Source organism: Somniosus microcephalus, chromosome 8, assembly GCF_052327205.1.
Source record: "Somniosus microcephalus isolate GS21.2 chromosome 8, FLI_Smic_1.0, whole genome shotgun sequence".
In the NCBI taxonomy this organism is placed as follows: Eukaryota; Metazoa; Chordata; class Chondrichthyes; order Squaliformes; family Somniosidae; genus Somniosus; species Somniosus microcephalus.
In genome coordinates this window covers 39,013,842-39,029,296 of record NC_140994.1, presented here as the reverse complement: position 1 = coordinate 39,029,296, position 15,455 = coordinate 39,013,842, and the positions used below count along the sequence as shown (strand labels likewise).

At 46.2% G+C, this 15,455-nt stretch overlaps 1 protein-coding gene across 1 annotated transcript in view; it reads left to right on the top strand.

Moving 5' to 3' along the window:
• Positions 1–3,636: 3,636 nt before the first annotated feature.
• The window catches only part of LOC147113469 (zinc finger protein Pegasus-like), a 31,028-nt gene continuing 19,209 nt past the window's right edge, over positions 3,637–15,455 (top strand). Inside the window, exon 1 of the mRNA XM_085994609.1 lies at positions 3,637–4,945. The gene's annotated coding sequence lies outside the window, so the exon portion shown is untranslated. The remainder of the gene's footprint in view (positions 4,946–15,455) is intronic.

The following is a 15,455-nucleotide window of genomic DNA, read 5'->3' as shown; positions in this document are numbered from 1 at the left end:
ATGGAAAATTTTGACTGCTAAAGGTGGCTTAAAACTGCAGAGTGAGCTAGAAGAGATGGTTCAGTAAATGTACCAAAATGAGTGATGCTGGATGAAACTAGGGATGTAGAAAGATATGTGTCTATATGGTAAAATTGTTAAATCCCAATGGAACAGGAAGTTAGAGTATACAAAAAAAAATTTTGCTTCAAGTTAAACAAACAAGAAAAATATGTAGAAATACATAGAAGTTATAACACGGAAACAGGCTAAACCAGCCTGTGCCCATATCCTTTCATCCACCTAGCCAATGTAATTCTGAATGTTGATAAAGTTTCTGCCTCAACCACTAACCCTGGAATGAATTCCACAACCTCACAACTGTGTGAAGAAGTTTCTCCTGCCTTCTGTTCTAATCTTTTATATTTAATCTTTTATCTATTGGTCCCTCATTCTATACCCCATAACTATCAGAAACAGTCTACTTTTATCTACCCTGTCCCATCCTTGCATAATTTTAAAGACTTCTATCATATCACCCCATAAACTGTTGCTGTAATGAAAAAAAGACCCAATTTTAAGTCTCTTATATTTGTATTTCCTCATATCAAGCAGCATCCTACTGAATCGCCATTATATCATCTCTAAATCCTCAATATTCTTCCTGTAGAATGGAACCTAATATTGCACACAGTTCTCTGAGATCTTAAGGGTTTATATAGGCTCATCATTACCTCTTGCTTTTATATTCTAATATCTCGTGATAGTTAAATGATTCTGCTGTTAATGTGATGGCAAAAAGTGCATGTTAAATTGGAAAAATAAAGAATCTGATTGGATCCATGTTAGATAAACATTTTTTGTGCCCAAGCAGAAGGCTATTAAAAGTTTATTCTATATATTGCACCAGAGAATTGATAATTCAATACCTGAAGATGTGTTATTGCTTTAAGTTTATTTAACAAGTCTTCAGAATCCTGTTGCCAATGCAGGAGATGTTGTATCTGCATCTCTAACTTTTTATGGTTTGGTCTTGCTGCCTGGAGTAAGGTTCCTGAAACCCAAACTTGAAGGCACTAATTCCTTTCTCCCCTAGACAAGACATACTATACAATTTTGCCTGTTAATTCAACTTGGTGGTAATGTCATCCTATAAAGTGCAAATGTCAGCAAAAAACATCTATATACCTTTTTGTATCTTTCAAAATTATCCTGATCTCTCTTCCCTGCCCCCGTGTTCAATGTGAAACTTGACTGAATTTCTAAATTTGCATTTTATTAGTATGAAATTCAGAGATGTTATGGCAGTATGTTTAATTCTTGAATCTCCATTTTTTGTCTCTTCAGGATATCCTCCAGTATGGTCAGCCAGGAGGTCTGGGCAAGTACCTGAACTAACTGACGAGATGAGACTGAAGTGAAATGAACTGGACAATGTGACTTTATTGCCGAGTTGTAATACTTTGCTTCTATGCAGTGGCCCGCTAAGAATTGACTAAAATAACCTAGCTACATATAACCAGATTTCAGTGGTAGCAACCCTGAGACTTGGACCTGCTAATAGGAGTCAAGCACTCAACTACTGAAGGTAGTGGGGTGGCAGGAGGCTGCAGACAGTGCCTAGCAGTATTAATTTCTCAGCAATTTTATACCAGAATTGAATACATATGAAATGAAGTCTTATGACTGACTACCAGTCAAAATATTAATCTTGAAGCACCAGCAAATTTTGTTTTGTTAGGCTACCTTACCTATGGTATTTCAAGTAATTTGAACCAGAAAAATATTTCCGTAGGAACCAATATGTTGCTTCTATTTCACCCTGTAAAACAAATGATCAGTGACGATAGTGAATTATTTATCTCATGCCATTGGATGAGTCTCCTTTTAATCCACTGTGTTACATAAGCATTTTTTTCTTATATTGGACAAGGGTTTTGGAATTTTAAAAAAAAATTATCTATTAGGCAATGCTTTCAAAAGCAAGAAGCCATTTTCTCCCATTTCTGGTTTTCAATGTTTTAATGTAGGGAAACACAGTGGCCAGCCTACACATGACAAGGTCTCCCAAACAGCAATGAGTTAAGAGACTAGACAATGTGTTTTAATTATGCTGATTAAGGGATAAATATTGGCCAGGACAGCAGGAAAATTCCCCTGCTCTTCCAATAATGCCATGGGATCTTTTACATCCACCCAAGGGGGCAGATGGGACCTTTTTCAGTGCATCTTCTAGAGCAAATGGAAACAGGGCTGGGAAATGATTACTTATTGAATCAGAGCCAAATTAAAGAAATGTAGATAGATTAGATGTAGCAATAATTGTGTTTTGATTAAGACTGAGTGGCTTAGGATGGTAATAAAAGTGCACTACTTTCATTTTCTGGGCACACTTTCATCATCATTTTCTATTATAAATTTCAATGCCCACATTTCCCATTCAATTTTCCCCTATTGATGTTACAATGCAATTGCATGATATGGCCACTGGATGGCTCTTTAGAACAAATTTTTCAACTGTCTCCCAGTTCCACCGTCATCTCTTGACATTTTACTCAGCTGATTCCTTTTTCATTTTACATAGCCTCCTCCCACCCTACTTCATCTCACTATCAGCAATATTTCCCCTAATTTTGTTTTGGGTACGCAGCCCATAAAGTTTTGCACATGTGTGAAAATTCACATTTGAAAAGCTGGTCCCGGGCTTCATGGGACCAGTCAATGGCTGTGCAGCTTAGAGGGAAAGTTGCCTATCGGCATATCCTTCTATTTCTTTCTCCCTCATGCACTTATCTAGCTTCTCCTTAAATGCACGTATACTATTCGCCTCAACCACACCATGTGGTAGCGTGTTCCACATTCTAACCACTCTGAGTAAAGAAGTTGCTCCTGAATTCCTTATTGGATTTAGTAGTGACTATCATATTTACAGTACCCTAGTTGTTGTCTCCCCACAAGTGGAAACATCTCTACGTCTACCCTATAAAACCCTTTCATAATTTTAAAGGCCTCCATCAGGTCACCCCTCAGCCTTTTCTTTTCTAGAGCGGTTGCTAAGGGCAGAGGGACTAGCTTGCTTACTAATGCCTCTGGACTCCCATTTCCCTCTTTTCCTGCTACTTGTGGGCTTCCAGGCATCTTTCATACTTTTAATTACTTGAATACAAATGGACAAATTAAATAAATGCTGTTAAATAAACTGGATCTCTGTACTGTTAATCTAACAGTGTGCGCAGCAATTTAACAGGTCATAGAAAAAGTTATTGGGCAGAAGTTAATTACTCTCGGTGAGAACCTTGGTCCCTATCCAGGTGATGGCTATACTGCTATCCCAGAACCGGTCCCAATGTCTTAGGAATACTGCGCACAGTTTTGGTGTCCATACTTAAGAAAGGACATACTTGCTCTCGAGTCAGTACAAAGAAGGTTCACTCGGTTAATCCCGGGGATGAGGGGAGGTTGAGTAGATTGGGACTCTACTCATTGGAGTTCAGAAGAATGAGAGGCGATCTTATTGAAACATATAAGATTGTGAAGGGGTTGGATCGGGTGGATGCGGGGAAGATGTTCCCGATGATGGGTGAAACTAGAACTAGGGGGCATAGTCTTAGAATAAGGGGCTGCTCTTTCAAAACTGAGATGAGGAGGAACTACTTCACTCAGAGGGTGGTAGGTCCATGGAATATGCTGCCCCAAAAAGCTGTAGAAGCTACATCATTACATAAAATTTAAAACAGAAATAGACACTTTCCTAGAAGTAAAGGGAATTAAGGGTTACGGGGAGCGGGCAGGAATTTGGCCAGGAGTCTAGGTTCGGATCGGTCATGGCCCTGTGGGTAGCGGAGCGGGCCCAGGGGCCGTGTAGCCTGATCCTGCTCCTATTTCGTGTGTCTAATTCTGTTAGATTCAGGAGATGGTTCTGTGATAGTGGATTGGCGGTTAGGATCAGATCAGCCATGATCTTATTGAATGGCGGAGCAGGCTCGAGGGGCCGATTGGCCTACTCCTGCTCCTATTTATGTTCTTATGTTATGTTCTTATGAATCTGAGCCCTTCCGTCCTACACTCTCTCCAGCCAGGCATTTACCCCTTATCTTGCTATTCTTATACTGACTAGCACTTGGCACTGAGAATAATCCTGAGATTACCAACCTCAAGGTCCTACTCTTTAAACTGTCTCCTAATTGCTGAAATTCCTTTTGCAGGAAGTCTACTTTATTTCTTCTGGTGCCATTGATTCCAACATGAATTATACCTTCTGACTGTACCCCTTCCCTCTCCAAAATGTTTGCACCCCTCAGATAGCCTTTATACTGGCCCCAGGGAGGCAACACACCATTTAGGACTCAGTTATGGCTGCAAAACTGCCTATCTATACACTCACCACATTTTAGGATTTTAAAGCAATTGGGTGGACAACACTAATTTAGTCAGCAAATGCAGTCATGGAGGACGTCAGAACCAGAACAAGTAATGCAATCGGAGACCAAAAATCTGTCAATACTACAAACTTGTAAAAGGCACTCGGGTGTACAGGAAGTACATTCAGTGTTTCACCCTTTCCGCAGTCTACCTGTAATCCCAAAAGTGATAGAAAGGCTCCATCTAGCCTGCTCAACAAGCGAGTACGTCAGTCATTACCATGAAAACCGTTTCCTCTCCGCGATTGGGCCGGTCGTTTCTAGGGTGACAGTTTCCGTAGGGACCCGTTAAGCCGTCGCACTGAGTCCTCCCTCCCCGAACTCTGACCCCCCCGCTTTTGTCCGGCGTTCGGCTGCTCGCTCGAGCTTCCAGTGAGAGTTCGGCGTAATAAAAAAAAAATTAAATTTTAGAAACAAAATTCGTTAATACCTCGCCACCCACCATGCAGCTCGTCGCGTTCAAAGCGCCGTCTGCGCCTCCGCCTCCGCCAGGCTGTTACTCTGGCTAGAGGTGTTTTCCGGGTGGACGGGCAATTGATTGCAAGGTAAGCAAACGGCGAATATAAAATAAAGACAGAAAAATGCTGGAAAACCCCACTCCGCGAGCCAGGCAGCAGCTGTGGCAAGAGAAGCAGAGCTAACGTTTCAGGTCGATGACCTTTGCGATCGGTAGTTTTAATCCGGAGTCGGGGCGGGCCGCACGGCGCGACGGATTAACGGTTCCCGGGTAACGGTGCGCCTCCAACCCCGGCACTTTCCTCCCTCGGCTGCGGTAAGTGAGCGCATCCAATACTGGGACCTCTGCCTGTTGTCCTCCTCCTCCCGATCCCAATCCCATTTATTGGGGGGACGCGGTTGTGTTTTCTTTCCGCCTTCAAATTCACAACACGGCCGCGGCGCAGCCTAACCTGTTGGACGGCCGGCCGTGATTGACGTGAGGACGAATCAATGGAAATCGAGGAGGCGCCGCCAGCGGGCCCAACCGGCCAATAGGAGAGGGCACGAGCGGGTCAGGAGGCGGTGCCAGGACCCAAAGTTCGGTTGAGGAGTGAGGCAGCTCGGGGCTCAGTCACCGCCAGTAAAGTGCTGGTCAGACAATCCGCGGCAGCTTCACTCCCAGCAAAGGCTGTCCAGCATTAACCGTGAAAGTCATCGCTCTGCATCCAAAGAAAACTTAAAAATGCAAATGAAATAGAAATCGTAGTCTGGGGAACATCATGGAAACTGGAACTTCATCCTCAAAAGGCTCAGCTGTCAGTGATTATCCCTTTGAGTTAAAGTTTAGTTTCTTACAGTTTTTAAAACTTTTATTAGACGTCCTCAATGTGATTCAGAACTGACCCAATGAATAGTTTGTAAATCATATCCTGTGTTCACTTAACTGTTAGACTGTGGCCTTCACCTTAGCAGGAGAATATACTCCGGGTGGGCGACTTCAATGTCCATCAACAGGAGTGGCTCAGTTGTACCACTACTGAGCGGGACTGGCAGAATCCTGAAGGACATAGCTGCCAGACTGGGCCTGTGGCAGGTGGTGAGAGAAACAACACAAGGGAAAAACCTACTTGACCTTATCCTCACCAATCTACCTGTCGCGGATGCATCTGTCCATGACAGTATTGGTAGGAGTGACCACCGCACAGTCATTGGAGAGACGAAGTCCCGTCTTCACACTGAGGACACCCTCCATCGTGATGTGTGGCACTACCACTGTGCTAAACGGGATAGATTGAGAACAGATTAAGCAGCTCAAAACTGGGCATCCATGAGGCGCTGTGGACCATCAGCAGCAGCAGAATTGTATTCCACCACAATCTGTAACCTCATGACCCAGCATATTCCTCACTTTACCATTACCATCAAGCCAGGGGCCCAACCCTGGTTCAATAAGGAGTGTAGAAGAGCATGCCAGGAGCAGCACCAGGTGTACCTAAAAATTAGGTGCCAACCTGGGGAAGCTGCAGCACAGGATTACATGCATGCCAAACAGCGGAAGCAGCATGCTATAGACAGAACTAAGCGATCCCACAACCAACTGATCAGAACAAAGCTCTGCAATCCTGCCAAATCCAGTCGTGAATGGTGGTGGGCAATTAAACAACTAACTGGACGAGGAGGCTCCATGAACATCCAAATCCTCAAACATGCTGGACTCCATCATCATTGAGTGCAAAAGATAAAGCTGAGTCTTTTGCAACCATCTTCAGCCAGAAGTGCCGAGTAGATGATCCATCTCGGCCTCCTCCTGAGGTCCCCACCTTCACAGAAGCCAGCCCTCGGCCAATTCAATTCACTCCACATGATATCAAGAAACGTCTCAGTGCACTGGATACAGCAAAGGCTATGGGCCCTGACAATGTCCCGGCTGTAGTGCTGAAGACTTGTGCTCCGGAACTAGCCATGCCTCTAGCCAAGCTGTTCAGTATAGCTACAACACTGGCATCTACCCGACAATGTGGAAAACTGTCCAGGTATGTCCTGTCCACAAAAAGCAAATCCAATCATCAGTCTACTCTCAATCATCAGCAAAGTGGTGGAAGGTGTCGTCAACCGTGCTATCAAGTGGCACTTGCTCACCAATAACCTGCTTACTGATGCTCAGTTTGGGTTGTGCCAGGTCCACTCGGCTCCAGACCTCATTACAGCCTTGGTACAAACATAGAAACATAGAGATAGGAACAGGAGTAGGCCATTCGGCCCTTCGAGCCTGCTCCGCCATTCAATGAGATCATGGCTGATCTTCGTCTGAGATCATAGCTGATCTTACCAGTTCAGTACCCCGTCCCCGCCTTTTCTCCGTAACCCTTAATCCCCTTAGCCTTCAGAAATATATCCAATTCTCTCTTGAAAATATTTATTGAATTAGCCTTCACAGCCCTCTGTGGCAGGGAATTCCACAGGCTCACCACTCTTTGAGTGAAGAAATTCTTCCTCATCTCTGTTTTAAATGATTTGCCCGCTATTTTTAGACTGTGGCCCCTGGTTCTGTGCTCCCCGGCCATTGGAAACATTCTCTCTGAATTCAGCCTGTCCAGGCCTGCCATAATTTTATATGTTTCGATGAGATCCCCTCTCAATCTTCTAAACTCCAGTGAGTACAAGCCCAAACTATTTAATCTCTCTTCGTAGGTCATTCCCGCCATTCCAGGTATCAGCCTGGTGAATCGCCGTTGCACTCTTTCCATGGCAAGAACATCCTTCCGCAGATGGGGCGACCAAAACTGTACACAATACTCCAGATGCGGTCTCACCAGCACCCTGTACAGCTGTAGTAAGGTATCCCTATTCCTATACTCGAACCCCCTTGATATGAAGGCCAACATACCATTTGCCTTCTTAATCGCCTGTTGCACCTGCATGCTCTCCTTCAGTGACTGGTGCACAAGAACACCCAGGTCCCTCTGCACTTCCCCATCTCCCAATCTATTGCCATTTAGATAATAATCTACCCTCCTGTTTTTACCCCCAAAGTGGATAACCTCGCATTTATCCACATTATAGTGCATCTGCCACGTATCCGCCCATTCCCCCAACCTGTCCAAATCGCACTGTAGCCTCCTGACATCCTCATCAGAGCCCACCCCTCCTCCTAGTTTAGTGTCGTCAGCGAATTTGGAAATATTGCATCCAATTCCCTGATCCAGATCATTTATATATATTGTGAACAGCTGGGGTCCCAGGACAGATCCTTGCGGCACCCCGCTGGTCACTGCCTGCCACTCCGAAAACGAGCCGTTTATTCCAACTCTCTGTTTTCTATCCGCCAGCCAGTTCTCTATCCACGTTAATACTTTGCCCCCAATCCCATGAGCCTTAATTTTGCATGATAATCTTTTGTGTGGAACCTTATCGAAGGCTTTCTGGAAGTCAAGGTACACCACATCCACTGGCTCTCCCCCATCTATTTTACCAGTTACTTCCTCAAAAAATTCCAGCAGATTAGTCAAACACGATTTACCCTTTGTAAATCCATGTTGACTCTGTCCGATCCTTTCCCCATTTGTCAAGTGCTCCGCTATTTTATCCTTAATAATGGACTCTAGCATTTTGCCCACAACCGATGTAAGGCTTACTGGTCTATAATTCCCTGCTTTCTCTCTACCCCCCTTTTTAAATATTGGGGTAACATTAGCTACCCTCCAATCCACGGGTACTGTTCCCGAGTCAATGGAGTTCCGGAAGATGATCCTTAGAGCATCTGCTATCTCCAGGGCCACCTCCTTAAGTACCCTAGGATGTAGTTTATCAGGCCCCGGGGATTTGTCGGCCTTCAGTCCCCTCAACTTACCCAACACCATATCCCTAGAGATACTAATTTCTGTCAGCTCCTCCCTCTCATTAGTCCCTATGTTTGCCGATATTCCTGGGAGGTTATTTGTGTCCTCCTTTGTGAATACAGAACCAAAGTATGAGTTTAATTGGTCTGCCATTTCCTTATTCTCCATTATATATTCTCCCGAATCGGACTGCAAGGGACCGACTTGGGATTTTACCAGTCTTTTCCTCCTGATATACCGATAAAAGCTTTTGCAGTCTGTCTTTATGTTTGCTGCAAGTTTACTTTCGTATTCTATTTTCCCCTTCCTGATTAATCCCTTTGTCCTCTTTTGCTGTATCCTGTACTGCCCCCAATCTTCCGGTCTGGTGCTTTTTTTTGCCAGTTGATATGCCCTTTTTTTTGATTTTATGCTGTCCCTAATTTCCCTCGTTATCCACGGTTGAGTCACCTTTTTAGGTTTATTTTTATGCCAAACCGGTATAAACATGTTCTGGAATTCTTCCATTCTATCTTTGAATGCTTGCCATTGTCTATCCACTGTCAATCCCCCCAGAAACACCACCCAATCAATCTTACCCAATTCCCGTCTCATACCCTCGTAATTCCCTTTATTTAAGTTCTGGACCTTAGTCTCTGATTCAATTTCCTCACTCTCCATCTCGACTGAGAGCTCGATCATATTATGATCGCTCTGACCCAAGGGGCCTCGTACAAGAAGATTGCTGATAAGTCCCTTCTCATTGCACAATACCCAGTCTAAAACGGCCTGATCTCGAGTCGGCTCCTCGACATATTGGTCCAGATAACCGTCCCGAAAACATTCCAGGAATTCCTCCTCCTCAGAATTTTTACTAATTTGGGTAGTCCAATCAATATGTAAATTAAAGTCACCCATGATGACAGCTGTGCTCTTATCGCACGCTTCTCTAATTTCCTTTTTTATGCCTTCCCTCACCTCCATATTACTATTTGGAGGCCTATATATCACACCCACTAACGTTTTCCTCCCCTTGCTATTTCTCATTTCTACCCATACAGATTCCGTTTCATCCGAGTTAATATCCTTCCTTTCCATTGCATTAATCCCCTCCTTTACCAGCAATGCTACCCCACCTCCCCTACCTTTTTGCCGATCCTTCCTAAATATTGTATATCCCTGGATGTTAAGTTCCCAGCCTTGCCCACCCTGCAGCCACGTTTCTGTAATCCCAATCAAATCATACTTGTTTACCTCTATTTCCACAACTAATTCATCCACCTTGTTCCTAATGCTTCTAGCATTAAGATACAAAGCCTTCAGGCTTGCTTTTTTCACACTCTCATTATGAATTAGTTTGGCCCTTTGTGTTTCTCTCCTTTGCTTATTGCTTCTCACCTTTCTACCATCTATTTCTGACTTCATATGACTTCCCTCTTTTCCACTACCTAGGTTCCCATCCCCCTGCCAAATTAGTTTAAATCCTCCCGAACCGCCCTAGAAAATATTACCCCGAGGACATCGGCTCCCTCACAGTTCAGGTGTAGACCGTCCCCTTGGTACAGGTCACTCCTCCCCAAGAACTGGTTCCAATGCCTCAAGAATTTAAATCCCTCTCCCTTGCACCACTGCTCAAGCCACGTATTTAGCTTATCTATCTTACTCTCTCTAAACTTATTAGCTCGTGGCACTGGTAGCAATCCAGAGATTACTACCTTTGAGGTCCTACTTTTCAATTTAGCTCCTAACTCCCTAAATTCAGCTTGTAGGACCTCCTCCCTCTTTTTACCTACATCGTTGGTACCTACATGTACCACGACAACTGGCTGATCCCCCTCCCCCTTCAGAATGCTCTGCACCCGCTCCGAGACATCCTTGACCCTTGCACCAGGGAGGCAACATACCATCTTGGAGTCTCGGTCTCGGCCACAGAAACTCCTATCTATCCCCCTTACAATTGAATCCCCTATCACTATAGCCCTATCCCTCTTTTTCCCGCCCTTCTGTGCAGCAGAGCCAGTCATGGTGCCCTGAACCTGGCTGCTGGTGCCTTCCCCTGATAAGTCATCTCCCCCAACAGTACCCAAAACGGTAAACCTGTTTTGGAGGGAGATGACCGCAGGTGACTCCTGCACTACCTTCCTGCCTTTACCCTGCCTTTTGGTCACCCATTTACTGTCTGAGCTAGCCTTTACCTGCGGTGTGACCAACTCACTGAATGTGCTATCCACAACATCCACAGCATCGCGTATGCTCCAGAGTGAGTCCATTCGCAGCTCCAGCGCCGCCATGCGGTCCGCTAGGAGCTGCAGCTGGACACACTTCCTGCACACATAGTTGTCAGGGACAGTGTCCCTGATTTCCCACATGGCACAGGAGGAGCATGACACGGGTCCGAGCTGCCCTTCCATGACTTAACCCTTACAATACCCTTTTATTTACTACGATTTAGCTTAATTATTGAATTCTACTTAGAATAAGTTTGTGAAAGTACTCACCAACCAGTCACCTACCTGTTTTCTGGTGTTGTATTTTCACTGCCGCCTCCTGTCCTGGAACCTTTTCCACCTAGGTTAGGCTCCTGAAATAAAATAAATTGAACCTACCTTTTCAACTTCCCCTAACCCCTAAAAGGTTAGAGGAGGTGGAAGGGTGGGAGACACTACACTGTAGTGTTTCGGGTTTAGCAACAGCTCCACCTATATAAGAGTTACTGGCCTCCTGCTCTCCCGACTGCACCAGCTGTGAAAGAAAAAGCCCGCGAAAGGTGAGCTTTTAAACTCACCAGTTACTGGCCTCCTGCTCTCCCGACTGCCCCAGCAGTTACTGGCCTCCTGCTCTCCCGACTGCCCCAGCTGTGGTCTCGGGCCTCGCCTCTCTCCGGTTTTTATACCGGGCTCCAACTCACTGCTCCCGACTGGTCTCGGGCCTCGCTGGTCGCCGGGTTTTCTCCCGAGCTCCTCCTCGCTGCTCCCGCTGGTCCCGATTACTTTTTACCTCTCTCCTGGAACCTGGATTGGTCGGTGCCTCTGACTGCTCCCTCTCAAGCCTTTAAGCTCTCCCGCCTCGGGCTGCTCCCGCGCAGGTCCGCTGCTTCTCCGGTCTCGGGGCTGTGGGCCTCGGTGCCTCTGACTGCTCCCTCTCAAGCCTTTAAGCTCTCCCGCCTCGGGCTGCTCCCGCGCAGGTCCGCTGCTTCTCCGGTCTCGGGGCTGTGGGCCTCGGTGCCTCTGACTGCTCCCTCTCAAGCCTTTAAGCTCTCCCGCCTCGGGCTGCTCCCGCGCAGGTCCGCTGCTTCTCCGGTCTCGGGGCTGTGGGCCTCGGTGCCTCTGACTGCTCCCTCTCAAGCCTTTAAGCTCTCCCGCCTCGGGCTGCTCCCGCGCAGGTCCGCTGCTTCTCCGGTCTCGGGGCTGTGGGCCTCGGTGCCTCTGACTGCTCCCTCTCAAGCCTTTAAGCTCTCCCGCCTCGGGCTGCTCCCGCGCAGGTCCGCTGCTTCTCCGGTCTCGGGGCTGTGGGCCTCGGTGCCTCTGACTGCTCCCTCTCAAGCCTTTAAGCTCTCCCGCCTCGGGCTGCTCCCGCGCAGGTCCGCTGCTTCTCCGGTCTCGGGGCTGTGGGCCTCGGTGCCTCTGACTGCTCCCTCTCAAGCCTTTAAGCTCTCCCGCCTCGGGCTGCTCCCGCGCAGGTCCGCTGCTTCTCCGGTCTCGGGGCTGTGGACAAAAGAGCTGAATTCTAGAGGTGCGGTGAGAGTGACTGCCCTTAGCATCAAGGTAGCATTTGACCGAGTGTGGCATCAAGGAGCCCTAATAAAATTGAAGTCAATGGAAATCAGGGGAAAAACCCACCATTGGCTGGAGTCATAACTAGCACAAAGGAAGATGGTTGTGGTTGTTGGAGGCCAATCATCACTGCCCCAGGACATTGCTGTAGGAGTTCCTAAGGGCAGTGTCCTAGGCCTAACCATCGTCAGCTGCATCATCAATGACCTTCCCTCCTGCATAAGGTCAGAAGTGGGTTCCTTATCGGCGCCCTGCCCCGAAACCCCCCTCGGGAACCGGCGCCTCACAACTTGAGCCATCTCGAGGAGATACCCTCCGTGCCTTTTCATTCCGCACGGAGGGGTTTCCTGTACGGGCTGCTCCTGCACACTTTCCACTTTGCTATCTTCGCCTGCCGTCCGGCGTGCCGTTTTGCCTTCCGGCGGAGGCGGAGGTCCCCAATGGAGGGCTCTCTATGCGGGAGTCCTCCCTTGTTCTATTGGGGACTTGGCCTGGAGGGTGTTGCACGGAGCAGTCCCGTGCAATATATTGTTAAATAGGTTCACGGACTCCCAGACCGCCTGTTTGTTCTGCGGTCTGGAGGAGTCCGTGTTTCATGTTTATGTTGAATGTGAGAGGTTGCAGCCCCTCTTCCATTTTTTGAGGGGGGCTGCTCCTCGATTTTTGGTTGCACTTCAGTCCCACACTCTTGATCTACGGCCACCCGGTGCGGAGGGGAGCGGGCAGGTTGGAGGACCTCCTCGTGGGTCTGCTGGGCCTGGCAAAAAAAGCCATCAATTGGTCCAGGCAGCGGGCGGTCGAGGGGGTCGTCCAGCCAGATTGCCTCCCTCTCTTCCGTGGCCATGTTCACGCCCGGGTGGCCCTGGAGATGGAGCACGCAGTGTCCGCCGGCACGCTCGAGCATTCCCGTGACCGGTGGGCGCCACGGGGACTGGAGTGCACAATTGGATTGGACAACCAAATTTTAATTTGATTTGCTAAGGTTTATTTAAAGTTCTTTTAGAGGTTGATTTACAGTTTATTTGTTTAATTTATTTGGTTCTACCAAAAAGAGAAGGTCAGAAGTGGGGATGTTCGCTGATGATTGCACAGTTTTCAGTTCCATTAGCAACTCCTTAGATAATGAAATCTCTGTGCCTGCATGCGGCAAGATCTGGACAATATTCAGGCTTGGGGTGATAAGAAGTAGCATTCTTGTCACACAAGTGCCAGGCAATGACCATCTCTAACAAGAGAGAGCCTAACCACCTCCCCATGACATTCAATGGCATTACCTTTGTCAAATCTCCCACCTTCAACATCCTGGGTGTTACCATTGACCAGAAACTTAACTGGACTAACCACATAAATACTGCGGCTACAAGAGCAGGTCAGAGGCTAGGTATTCTGCAGCGAGTGACTCACCTCCTGACTCCCTAAAGCAATAAATGCTGGACTTGCCAGCGACGCCCACAGCCAGCGGTGAACGAATAAAAAAAAATAACTTGTTATATAAGAATCCTGCCCTTAAAGTGCACTGTCTGACTTGAGCAGCGCCACAGGAGATCTGTTAATATATTGGCCCAGATTTTCATGGGGTGGTGCATCTACGGCACAGGAACGGTGCAAAAGAAAGGAAATTATGGAGTAAGTGCCAATAATTTCCACCCCATATTTTCCTGAGACTTTTGTGCTGCTCCATTGTTGCCCTAGCTGAAAACAGTTAGACGGTATTTATCATAGTTCTGCGTTCCCATTGAAATCAATGGCAATCATCATTTTCCTGCATTTAAGTCAGTTTTCATGCTGCTGGCACTTACCATTAAAACTAATGGTGCTGGTGACCTAGCAGCAGTGTGATAGTGACTTTAAAATGCATTCACTGAATCAGACTTTTACCTTGTTAGCTTCAAGAACATCATTTAATGCCCGTTCCATATAAACTTTCTATTTTAAAAAAATTATAGATTTCAATAAACCTTGCAGCTTATAGGTAATTACTCAATGAAAATATTACCAAATACAGGTAGATGAAATGTAACATTAGCAAGCCTCAAGATTTTTTTCTATAATTGTAAAAAGTGAAGCAGTTTAATGAAAATTACAAACCAAAGTAGCTTTTATTTTTTTTGATGGAGCTGGCGATCAATTTGTTCAACTTCCAATGTAAACCTGTAGATTCTGTTTCAATATAATTTTGCTACGTGATTTAAAAAAAATATCAAGTCCATATGAAGAAAATTGAAGATGGCCAGTATGAGTTCTTTTTGAAACAAAAAACCCCTTTATTGGCCATTGACTGCGCCACTTCTGATTCGCCACCATCCTTGCTGCGGCATATTCAAATCAGTTTTCCAGTAAAATTTGGTGTTAATTCGCCACTGGATGATCGGGCATACAACGGTCTAACTTATGCAGTTCGTCGCCAAAATCATCTGTGGGATCATTTGGGCTATGATCATGCATCAATGACCCACAGCACAAGCGCTGATACAAATAAAACTACCTGAACTGATTTTTTTTTAATGCAACCTATTCTTGGCATTTGGATGAATTATAAACATCTCATGATTCACTCTTGCAGTGTATATCTTTATCTGAAGCCCTTCAATTAGATTGCCACCTTGTAATCCTGCAAAACAATGAAAGGAGAAAGAATGCGGCTCTTTGTTATGCCAATCATACTACCTTGGAACTGTAGCAATTTGGAGAACTGCAGTTGCATATTCACTCCTGCTCTCCACCCACCCCAGCGCACACAGCTCACTCACTCTCTCTTCGTACTGTATAATTACTCATGTTCCAGTCCCCGGTCTCTTTTCTGTCTCGCATTGTTAGAATTGTACCAGAGCCAGAAAGCTTTATATTCTGTAGCATTCTCCCTTAGATAGCAGCCTAAAGGAGTTATAAATGCGTCCAAAACCTGAGAAGGAATTACTACATTTAACCCATTTAAAAAAAATTGTGTATTGAATTCACTTAATGGCCCGAAATTTGCGGTCAGCTGCAAAGCGAAGGTGTTCGCTGCTGGCCCTGAAGTACGCTTC